Raw genomic sequence first — 11,322 nt, 5'->3', positions numbered from 1 at the left:
CTGATTTTCACAGGTCAGCCATTTTGGGCGTCGCCCATTTCGATTTTTGGCCAAAAATGCTATATTTTACCAACATATTCACATATCATTACAAAACATGGTATGCATCTTCAACCCCATGCCCTGAAAGTACTCAAAAACGTCTGGAGCAGCGCCACCTTAAGGCCAATAGTGCTTGGCCCCTTAATTGCTGCTTGCAGCTATTTATTATTATTATTATTATTATTATTATTATTATTCTTCTTCCGTTTCTTCCGCCGGATTTGAATGGCAGCCCATATAGGCGTATGCGGGAAAGTTGTATAATTTGGCACAATGATAGAGGCCAGTATTAACATTAATCAGGCCAATTATGAAGTCTCAAAATCAAACTCTCTAGCGCCACCACTTGTCCAAACTTTCATGTATGTTTATCATCATAACTTTTGAACCGAATGGGCTACAGTCAAAATTCTTTTTTCCTCTGATTCCTTGGCTCAGTCCGATTCAAACCCACCCTATGACGTCATTTTCCGTCATGACTTTTTTCGCGCTATTTTAAATTTTTCGAAAAACCTATTTGATCGAACTCGTCCTAGGCCGTGTCTCCGATTTTCACCAAAATTGAATCACATGATCTACAGACCATGCCAACCAAAAGTTATGGAATTCAAGTTGATTTGACCAACCGTTTTTGTTTAACTTACGAACTAATTTAACGTAGAACTTGCGAAAATGGACTTGAGGCGATATCTCTGTAATGCATTCACCGATTCACACCAAACTTGGTGTGTGTTATGACGACTAGGGTTTAAGGTTAATTACGGAGTTTCGGCGCACTGCCCCCTAGTGGTCCGGAGATACTAAAAGCTTGCTTTTTGGCTTATAACGTCTCAACCTTTCGTCCGAAACTCATGAAACTGGTCTCATTACATCCGGCAGAGCATGCCGAGTCGAATGATGTCTGATTTTCACAGGTCAGCCATTTTGGGCGTCGCCCATTTCGATTTTTGGCCAAAAATGCTATATTTACCAACACATTCACATATCATTACAAAACATGGTATGCATCTTCAACCCCATGCCCTGGAAGTACTCAAAAACGTCTGGAGCAGCGCCACCTTATGGCCAATAGTGCTTGGCCCCTTAATTGCTGCTTGCAGCTATATTTATTATTATTATTATTATTATTATTATTATTCTTCTTCTTCTTCTTCTTCTTCCGTTTCTTCCGCCGGATTTGAATGGCAGCCCATATAGGCGTATGCGGGAAAGTTGTATAATTTGGCACAATGATAGAGGCCAGTATTAACATTAATCAGGCCAATTATGAAGTCTCAAAATCAAACTCTCTAGCGCCACCACTTGTCCAAACTTTCACGTATGTTTATCATCATAACTTTTGAACCGAATGGGCTACAATCAAAATTCTTTTTTCCTCTGATTCCTTGGCTCAGTCCGATTCAAACCCACCCTATGACGTCATTTTCCGTCATGACTTTTTTCGCGCTATTTTAAATTTTTCGAAAAACCTATTTGATCGAACTCGTCCTAGGCCGTGTCTCCGATTTTCACCAAAATTGAATCACATGATCTACAGACCATGCCAACCAAAAGTTATGGAATTCAAGTTGATTAGACCAACCGTTTTTGTTTAACTTACGAACTAATTTAACGTAGAACTTGCAAAAATGGACTTGAGGCGATATCTCTGTAATGCATTCACCGATTCACACCAAACTTGGTGTGTGTTATGACAACTAGGGTCTAAGGTTAATTACGGAGTTTCGACGCACTGCCCCCTAGTGGTCCGGAGATACTAAAAGCTTGCTTTTTGGCTTATAACGTCTCAACCTTTCGTCCGAAACTCATGAAACTGGTCTCATTACATCCGGCAGAGCATGCCGAGTCGAATGATGTCTGATTTTCACAGGTCAGCCATTTTGGGCGTCGCACATTTCGATTTTTGGCCAAAAATGCTATATTTTACCAACACATTCACATATCATTACAAAACATGGTATGCATCTTCAACCCCATGCCCTGAAAGTACTCAAAAACGTCTGGAGCAGCGCCACCTTATGGCCAATAGTGCTTGGCCCCTTAATTGCTGCTTGCAGCTATATTTATTATTATTATTCTTCCGTTTCTTCCGCCGGATTTGAATGGCAGCCCATATAGGCGTATGCGGGAAAGTTGTATAATTTGGCACAATGATAGAGGCCAGTATTAACATTAATAAGGCCAATTATGAAGTCTCAAAATCAAACTCTCTAGCGCCACCACTTGTCCAAACTTTCACGTATGTTTATCATCATAACTTTTGAACCGAAAGGGCTACAATCAAAATTCTTTTTTCCTCTGATTCCTTGGCTCAGTCCGATTCAAACCCACCCTATGACGTCATTTTCCGTCATGAATTTTTTCGCGCTATTTTAAATTTTTCGAAAAACCTATTTGATCGAACTCGTCCTAGGCCGTGTCTCCGATTTTCACCAAAATTGAATCACATGATCTACAGACCATGCCAACCAAAAGTTATGGAATTCAAGTTGATTAGACCAACCGTTTTCGTTTAACTTGCGAACTAATTTAACGTAGAACTTGCGAAAATGGACTTGAGGCGATATCTCCGTAACGCATTCACCGATTCACACCAAACTTGGTGTGTGTTATGACAACTAGGGTCTGAGGTTATATGCAGAGTTTCGGCGCACTGCCCCCTAGTGGTCCGGAGATACAAAAAACTTGCTTTTTGGCTTATAACGTCTCAACCTTTCGTCCGAAACTCATGAAACTGGTCTCATTACATCCGGCAGAGCATGTCGAGTCGAATGATGTCTGATTTTCACAGGTCAGCCATTTTGGGCGTCGCCCATTTCGATTTTTGGCCAAAAATGCTATATTTTACCAACACATTCACATATCATTACAAAACATGGTATGCATCTTCAACCCCATGCCCTGAAAGTACTCAAAAACATCTGGAGCAGCGCCACCTTATGGCCAATAGTGCTTGGCCCCTTAATTGCTGCTTGCAGCTATATTTATTATTATTATTATTATTATTCTTCTTCTTCTTCCGTTTCTTCCGCCGGATTTGAATGGCAGCCCATATAGGCGTATGCGGGAAAGTTGTATAATTTGGCACAATGATAGAGGCCAGTATTAACATTAATCAGGCAAATTATGAAGTCTCAAAATCAAACTCTCTAGCGCCACCACTTGTCCAAACTTTCACGTATGTTTATCATGATAACTTCTGAACCGAATGGGCTACAATCAAAATTCTTTTTTCCTCTGATTCCTTGGCTCAGTCCGATTCAAACCCAACCTATGACGTCATTTTCCGTCATGAATTTTTTCGCGCTATTTTAAATTTTTCGAAAAACCTATTTGATCGAACTCGTCCTAGGCCGTGTCTCCGATTTTCACCAAAATTGAATCACATGATCTACAGACCATGCCAACTAAAAGTTATGGAATTCAAGTTGATTAGACCAACCGTTTTCGTTTAACTTGCGAACTAATTTAACGTAGAACTTGCGAAAATGGACTTGAGGCGATATCTCTGTAACGTATTTACCGATTCACACCAAACTTGGTGGGTGTTATGACAACTAGGGTCTAAGGTTAATTGCGGAGTTTCGGCGCACTGCCCCCTAGTGGTCCGGAGATACAAAAAACTTGCTTTTTTTCTTATAACGTCTCAACCTTTCGTCCGAAACTCATGAAACTGGTCTCATTACATCCTGCAGAGCATGCCGAGTCGAATGATGTCTGATTTTCACAGGTCAGCCATTTTGGGCGTCGCCCATTTCGATTTTTGGCCAAAAATGCTATATTTTACCAACACATTCACATATCATTACAAAACATGGTATGCATCTTCAACCCCATGCCCTGAAAGTACTCAAAAACGTCTGGAGCAGCGCCACCTTATGGCCAATAGTGCTTGGCCCCTTAATTGCTGCTTGCAGCTATATTTAGGGGCCAAGCACCGTAGGTGCGTAGGCACCTATTGCTTTCGTTAGTGTTCTTATTATTAGGGGCCAAGCACCGTAGGTGCGTAGGCACCTATTGCTTTCGTTAGTGTTCTTATTAGGGGCCAAGCACCGTAGGTGCGTAGGCACCTATTGCTTTCGTTAGTGTTCTTATTATTATTATTAGGGGCCAAGCACCGTAGGTGCGTAGGCACCTATTGCTTTCGTTAGTGTTCTTATTATTAGGGGCCAAGCACCGTAGGTGCGTAGGCACCTATTGCTTTCGTTAGTGTTCTTATTATTATTATTATTATTCTTCTTCCGTTTCTTCCGCCGGATTTGAATGGCAGCCCATATAGGCGTATGCGGGAAAGTTGTATAATTTGGCACAATGATAGAGGCCAGTATTAACATTAATCAGGCCAATTATGAAGTCTCAAAATCAAACTCTCTAGCGCCACCACTTGTCCAAACTTTCACGTATGTTTATCATCATAACTTTTGAACCGAATGGGCTACAATCAAAATTCTTTTTTCCTCTGATTCCTTGGCTCAGCTCGATTCAAACCCACCCTATGACGTCATTTTCCGTCATGAATTTTTTCGCGCTATTTTAAATTTTTCGAAAAACCTATTTGATCGAACTCGTCCTAGGCCGTGTCTCCGATTTTCACCAAAATTGAATCACATGATCTACAGACCATGCCAACCAAAAGTTATGGAATTCAAGTTGATTAGACCAACCGTTTTCGTTTAACTTGCGAACTAATTTAACGAAGAACTTGTGAAAATGGACTTGAGGCGATATCTCCCTAATGCATTCACTGATTCACACCAAACTTGGTGAGTGTTATGACAACTAGGGTCTAAGGTTAATTGCGGAGTTTCGGCGCACTGCCCCCTACTGGTCCGGAGATACTAAAAACTTGCTTTTTGACTTATAACGTCTCAACCTTTCGTCCGAAACTCATGAAACTGGTCTCATTACATCCGGCAGAGCATGCCGAGTCGAATGATGTCTGATTTTCAAAGGTCAGCCATTTTGGGCGTCGCCCATTTCGATTTTTGGCCAAAAATGCTATATTTTACCAACACATTCACATATCATTACAAAACATGGAATGCATCTTCAACCCCATGCCCTGAAAGTACTCAAAAACGTCTGGAGCAGCGCCACCTTATGGCCAATAGTGCTTGGCCCCTTAATTGCTGCTTGCAGCTATATTTATTATTATTATTATTATTAGGGGCCAAGCACCGTAGGTGCGTAGGCACCTATTGCTTTCGTTAGTGTTCTTATTATTATTATTATTATTATTATTATTCTTCTTCTTCTTCCGTTTCTTCCGCCGGATTTGAATGGCAGCCCATATAGGCGTATGCGGGAAAGTTGTATAATTTGGCACAATGATAGAGGCCAGTATTAACATTAATCAGGCCAATTATGAAGTCTCAAAATCAAACTCTCTAGCGCCACCACTTGTCCAAACTTTCACGTATGTTTATCATCATAACTTTTGAACCGAATGGGCTACAATCAAAATTCTTTTTTCCTCTGATTCCTTGGCTCAGCTCGATTCAAACCCACCCTATGACGTCATTTTCCGTCATGAATTTTTTCGCGCTATTTTAAATTTTTCGAAAAACCTATTTGATCGAACTCGTCCTAGGCCGTGTCTCCGATTTTCACCAAAATTGAATCACATGATCTACAGACCATGCCAACCAAAAGTTATGGAATTCAAGTTGATTAGACCAACCGTTTTCGTTTAACTTGCGAACTAATTTAACGAAGAACTTGTGAAAATGGACTTGAGGCGATATCTCCCTAATGCATTCACTGATTCACACCAAACTTGGTGAGTGTTATGACAACTAGGGTCTAAGGTTAATTGCGGAGTTTCGGCGCACTGCCCCCTACTGGTCCGGAGATACTAAAAACTTGCTTTTTGACTTATAACGTCTCAACCTTTCGTCCGAAACTCATGAAACTGGTCTCATTACATCCGGCAGAGCATGCCGAGTCGAATGATGTCTGATTTTCAAAGGTCAGCCATTTTGGGCGTCGCCCATTTCGATTTTTGCCCAAAAATGCTATATTTTACCAACACATTCACATATCATTACAAAACATGGAATGCATCTTCAACCCCATGCCCTGAAAGTACTCAAAAACGTCTGGAGCAGCGCCACCTTATGGCCAATAGTGCTTGGCCCCTTAATTGCTGCTTGCAGCTATATTTATTATTATTATTATTATTAGGGGCCAAGCACCGTAGGTGCGTAGGCACCTATTGCTTTCGTTAGTGTTCTTATTATTATTATTATTATTATTATTATTATTCTTCTTCTTCCGTTTCTTCCGCCGGATTTGAATGGCAGCCCATATAGGCGTATGCGGGAAAGTTGTATAATTTGGCACAATGATAGAGGCCAGTATTAACATTAATCACACCAAACATGAAGTCTCAAAATCAAACTCTCTAGCGCCACCACTTGTCCAAACTTTCACGTATGTTTATCATCATAACTTTTGAACCGAATGGGCTACAATCAAAATTCTTTTTTCCTCTGATTCCTTGGCTCAGTCCGATTCAAAGGCACCCTATGAGGTCATTTTCCGTCATGAATTTTTTCGCGCTATTTTAAATTTTTCGAAAAACCTATTTGATCGAACTCGTCCTAGGCCGTGTCTCCGATTTTCACCAAAATTGAATCACATGATCTACAGACCATGCTAACCAAAAGTTATGGAATTCAAGTTGATTTGACCAACCGTTTTTGTTTAACTTGCGAACTAATTTAACGTTGAACTTGCAAAAATGGACTTGAGGCGATATCTCTGTAACGCATTTACCGATTCACACCAAACTTGGTGAGTGTTATGACAACTAGGGTCTAAGGTTAATTGCGGAGTTTCGGCGCACTGCCCCCTAGTGGTCCGGAGATACAAAAAACTTGCTTTTTGGCTTATAACGTCTCAACCTTTCGTCCGAAACTCATGAAACTGGTCTCATTACATCCGGCAGAGCATGCCGAGTCGAATGATGTCTGATTTTCACAGGTCAGCCATTTTGGGCGTCGCCCATTTCGATTTTTGGCCAAAAATGCTATATTTTACCAACACATTCACATATCATTACAAAACATGGTATACATCTTCAACCCCATGCCCTGAAAGTACTCAAAAACGTCTGGAGCAGCGCCACCTTATGGCCAATAGTGCTTGGCCCCTTAATTGCTGCTTGCAGCTATATTTATTATTATTATTATTATTCTTCTTCTTCTTCTTCTTCCGTTTCTTCCGCCGGATTTGAATGGCAGCCCATATAGGCGTATGCGGGAAAGTTGTATAATTTGGCACAATGATAGAGGCCAGTATTAACATTAATCAGGCCAATTATGAAGTCTCAAAATCAAACTCTCTAGCGCCACCACTTGTCCAAACTTTCACGTATGTTTATCATCATAACTTTTGAACCGAATGGGCTACAATCAAAATTCTTTTTTCCTCTGATTCCTTGGCTCAGTCCGATTCAAACCCACCCTATGACGTCATTTTCCGTCATGAATTTTTTCGCGCTATTTTAAATTCTTTGAAAAACCTATTTGATCGAACTCGTCCTAGGCCGTGTCTCCGATTTTCACCTAAATTGAATCACATGATCTACAGACCATGCCAACCAAAAGTTATGGAATTCAAGTTGATTAGACCAACCGTTTTCGTTTAACTTACGAACTAATTTAACGTAGAACTTGCGAAAATGGACTTGAGGCGATATCTCTGTAACGCATTCACCGATTCACACCAAACTTGGTGGGTGTTATGACAACTAGGGTCTAAGGTTAATTGCGGAGTTTCGGCGCACTGCCCCCTAGTGGTCCGGAGATACAAAAAACTTGCTTTTTGGCTTATAACGTCTCAACCTTTCATCCGAAACTCATAAAACTGGTCTCATTACATCCGGCAGAGCATGCCGAGTCGAATGATGTCTGATTTTCACAGGTCAGCCATTTTGGGCGTCGCCCATTTCGATTTTTGGCCAAAAATGCTATATTTTACCAACACATTCACACATCATTACAAAACATGGTACGCATCTTCAACCCCATGCCCTGAAAGTACTCAAAAACGTCTGGAGCAGCGCCACCTTATGGCCAATAGTGCTTGGCCCCTTAATTGCTGCTTGCAGCTATATTTAGGGGCCAAGCACCGTAGGTGCGTAGGCACCTATTGCTTTCGTTAGTGTTCTTATTATTATTATTATTATTATTATTATTATTATTCTTCTTCTTCCGTTTCTTCCGCCGGATTTGAATGGCAGCCCATATAGGCGTATGCGGGAAAGTTGTATAATTTGGCACAATGATAGAGGCCAGTATTAACATTAATCAGGCCAATTATGAAGTCTCAAAATCAAACTCTCTAGCGCCACCACTTGTCCAAACTTTCACGTATGTTTATCATCATAACTTTTGAACCGAATGGGCTACAATCAAAATTCTTTTTTCCTCTGATTCCTTGGCTCAGTCCGATTCAAACCCACCCTATGACGTCATTTTCCGTCATGAATTTTTTTGCGCTATTTTAAATTTTTCGAAAAACCTATTTGATCGAACTCGTCCTAGGCCGTGTCTCCGATTTTCACCAAAATTGAATCACATGATCTACAGACCATGCCAACCAAAAGTTATGGAATTCAAGTTGATTAAACCAACCGTTTTCGTTTAACTTGCGAACTAATTTAACGTAGAACTTGCGAAAATGGACTTGAGGTGATATCTCTGTAACGCATTCACCGATTCACACCAAACTTGGTGTGTGTTATGACAACTAGGGTCTAAGGTTAATTGCGGAGTTTCGGCTCACTGCCCCCTAGTGGTCCGGAGATACTAAAAACGTGCTTTTTGGCTTATAACGTCTCAACTTTTCGTCCGAAACTCATGAAACTGGTCTCATTACATCCGGCAGAGCATGCCGAGTCGAATGATGTTTGATTTTCACAGGTCAACCATTTTGGGCGTCGCCCATTTCAATTTTTGGCCAAAAATGCTATATTTTACCAACACATTCACATATCATTACAAAACATGGTATGCATCTTCAACCCCATGCCCTGAAAGTACTCAAAAACGTCTGGAGCAGCGCCACCTTATGGCCAATAGTGCTTGGCCCCTTAATTGCTGCTTGCAGCTATATTTAGGGGCCAAGCACCGTAGGTGCGTAGGCACCTATTGCTTTCGTTAGTGTTCTTATTATTATTATTATTATTATTATTATTCTTCTTCTTCTTCTTCCGTTTCTTCCGCCGGATTTGAATGGCAGCCCATATAGGCGTATGCGGGAAAGTTGTATAATTTGGCACAATGATAGAGGCCAGTATTAACATTAATCAGGCCAATTATGAAGTCTCAAAATCAAACTCTCTAGCGCCACCACTTGTCCAAACTTTCACGTATGTTTATCATCATAACTTTTGAACCGAATGGGCTACAATCAAAATTCTTTTTTCCTCTGATTCCTTGGCTCAGTCCGATTCAAACCCACCCTATGACGTCATTTTCCGTCATGAATTTTTTCGCGCTATTTTACATTTTTCGAAAAACCTATTTGATCGAACTCGTCCTAGGTCGTGTCTCAGATTTTCACCAAAATTTAATCACATGATCTACAGACCATGCCAACCAAAAGTTATGGAATTCAAGTTGATTAGACCAACCGTTTTCGTTTAACTTGCGAACTAATTTAACGTAGAACTTGCAAAAATGGACTTGACGCGATATCTCTGTAACGCATTCACCGATTCACACCAAACTTGGTGTGTGTTATGACAACTAGGGTCTTAGGTTAATTGCGGAGTTTCGGCGCACTGCCCCCTAGTGGTCCGGAGATACTAAAAACGTGCTTTTTGGCTTATAACGTCTCAACCTTTCGTCCGAAACTCCTGAAACTGGTCTCATTACATCCGGCAGAGCATGCCGAGTCGAATGATGTCTGATTTTCACAGGTCAGCCATTTTGGGCGTCGCCCATTTCGATTTTTGGCCAAAAATGCTATATTTTACCAACACATTCACATATCATTACAAAACATGGTATGCATCTTCAACCCCATGCCCTGAAAGTACTCAAAAACGTCTGGAGCAGCGCCACCTTATGGCCAATAGTGCTTGGCCCCTTAATTGCTGCTTGCAGCTATATTTATTATTATTATTCTTCTTCTTCTTCTTCTTCTTCTTCCGTTTCTTCCGCCGGATTTGAATGGCAGCCCATATAGGCGTATGCGGGAAAGTTGTATAATTTGGCACAATGATAGAGGCCAGTATTAACATTAATCAGGCCAAATATGAAGTCTCAAAATCAAACTCTCTAGCGCCACCACTTGTCCAAACTTTCACGTATGTTTATCATCATAACTTTTGAACGGAATGGGCTACAATCAAAATTCTTTTTTCCTCTGATTCCTTGGCTCAGTCCGATTCAAACCCACCCTATGACGTCATTTTCCGTCATGACTTTTTTCGCGCTATTTTAAAATTTTCGAAAAACCTATTTGATCGAACTCGTCCTAGGCCGTGTCTCCGATTTTCACCAAAATTGAATCACATGATCTACAGACCATGCCAACCAAAAGTTATGGAATTCAAGTTGATTAGACCAACCGTTTTCGTTTAACTTACGAACGAATTTAACGTAGAACTTGCGAAAATGGACTTGAGGCGATATCTCTGTAATGCATTCACCGATTCACACCAAACTTGGTGTGTGTTATGACAACTAGGGTCTAAGGTTAATTGCGGAGTTTCGGCGCACTGTCCCCTAGTGGTCTGGAGATACTAAAAACTTGCTTTTTGGCTTATAACGTCTCAACCTTTCGTCCGAAACTCATGAAACTGGTCTCATTACATCCGGCAGAGCATGCCGAGTCGAATGATGTCTGATTTTCACAGGTCAGCCATTTTGGGCGTCGCCCATTTCGATTTTTGGCAAAAAATGTTATATTTTACCAACACATTCACATATCATTACAAAACATGGTATGCATCTTCAACCCCATGCCCTGGAAGTACTCAAAAACGTCTGGAGCAGCGCCACCTTACGGCCAATAGTGCTTGGCCCCTTAATTGCTGCTTGCAGCTATATTTATTATTCTTCTTCTTCTTCTTCTTCTTCTTCTTCTTCTTCCGTTTCTTCCGCCGGATTTGAATGGCAGCCCATATAGGCGTATGCGGGAAAGTTGTATAATTTGGCACAATGATAGAGGCCAGTATTAACATTAATCAGACCAAACATGAAGTCTCAAAATCAAACTCTCTAGCGCCACCACTTGTCCAAACTTTCACGTATGTTTATCATCATA

The sequence above is a fragment of the Danio rerio genome, chromosome 22, assembly GCF_049306965.1.
Source record: "Danio rerio strain Tuebingen ecotype United States chromosome 22, GRCz12tu, whole genome shotgun sequence".
Lineage (NCBI taxonomy): Eukaryota > Metazoa > Chordata > Actinopteri > Cypriniformes > Danionidae > Danio > Danio rerio.
The sequence above is the reverse complement of the archived record's forward strand: the minus strand, read 5'-3'. Positions refer to the sequence as shown.